The sequence below is a fragment of the Polistes canadensis genome, unplaced genomic scaffold, assembly GCF_001313835.1.
Source record: "Polistes canadensis isolate GaletaPanama2010 unplaced genomic scaffold, ASM131383v1 scaffold_231, whole genome shotgun sequence".
In the NCBI taxonomy this organism is placed as follows: domain Eukaryota; kingdom Metazoa; phylum Arthropoda; class Insecta; order Hymenoptera; family Vespidae; genus Polistes; species Polistes canadensis.
In genome coordinates this window covers 212,701-213,862 of record NW_014569778.1, presented here as the reverse complement: position 1 = coordinate 213,862, position 1,162 = coordinate 212,701, and positions in this window count along the sequence as shown.

Here is a 1,162-nt window from a genome sequence, read left to right as displayed (position 1 = left end):
TTTCTTTCTTTTTTTTCTTCTAATTTTATGTTCCAACGCATTGATAAATTATGAATAATTATTTAGAAATAGATGGTTATGTTTGTGTGTGTATGTGTGTGTTAATGGTGTTTAATAAAAGTCAACATTTTTGGGAAAAACATTTGTGTATTTGTATGTAATTTTATTTATTTCATCGTGTTTAATGCAATTTGTTTTTCTTTCACGGTTACATTTCTATACATTTTTATATGCGTAACTATAATAGCTTACGTATAAACTGATAGAACTAACTACGACATAAGAGGTAAATTCGAAGGTGGATGATCTTTATCTAGAGAAATTTTACGAGCGTTTTAAGGGATCGTTAATTCCATGACTTTTATCGTATGTCGACCTCTACGTTACGTTTTCTGTTTCTTTCCTTTTCCTTTCCTTTCGTAGCAGCTGCCAGGGCAACAGCACGCTCCGAATTATAATTTCTTTTTTTTTTCTTTTTTTTTCTTTCTTTTTCAACATCTTTTCGCGATAAGTAACACGACGTAACGAATGATTTCGTAAATTTGTATATTAAATGTTTGAATTAATTAGATCGTATCATTTTCAATCGTTGATAATAAGAACGAGTCTTATACACAACAACAAAAATATGTATCTCTGTATAAAAAAAAAGTAAAAAAAGAAAAATAGAACAAACAAATAGAAAACCTTCGTATAAACGTGTCCGAACAAAAACCTTTCTCACCTTGCTCGTTGTAATATGATTACAAGTACAATACAAAACGTAGGATCGAATGGTATTTCGATATACGACTCCGATCATTCAATTGCAACATTTGTAAAGGGATACCAAAGAAACCAAGGTAGAGTACTATAGGTACTCGTCATTTTATCTGCAACCCTTTCAATTTAAGGAAGCCAATCAAAAATCATAGTACATGGGAAAGGGGTGTAGTTGGTAAACATTTGCCATACTCTTTGAATCCTCGGTTGTTTTTTCTTATTTTTTTATTTTATATTTATATTATACGTATAATACGTATTTAACCCTTTAAACCTACAACTGATAATAAATATAATAAATATAATATATAAAATAAAAATAAAATAAAATAAAATACAAATTTTCGAAAATAAATCGTAGGTTAAGGGGTTAACGTTAAATTACTGTCACATTTTTCAA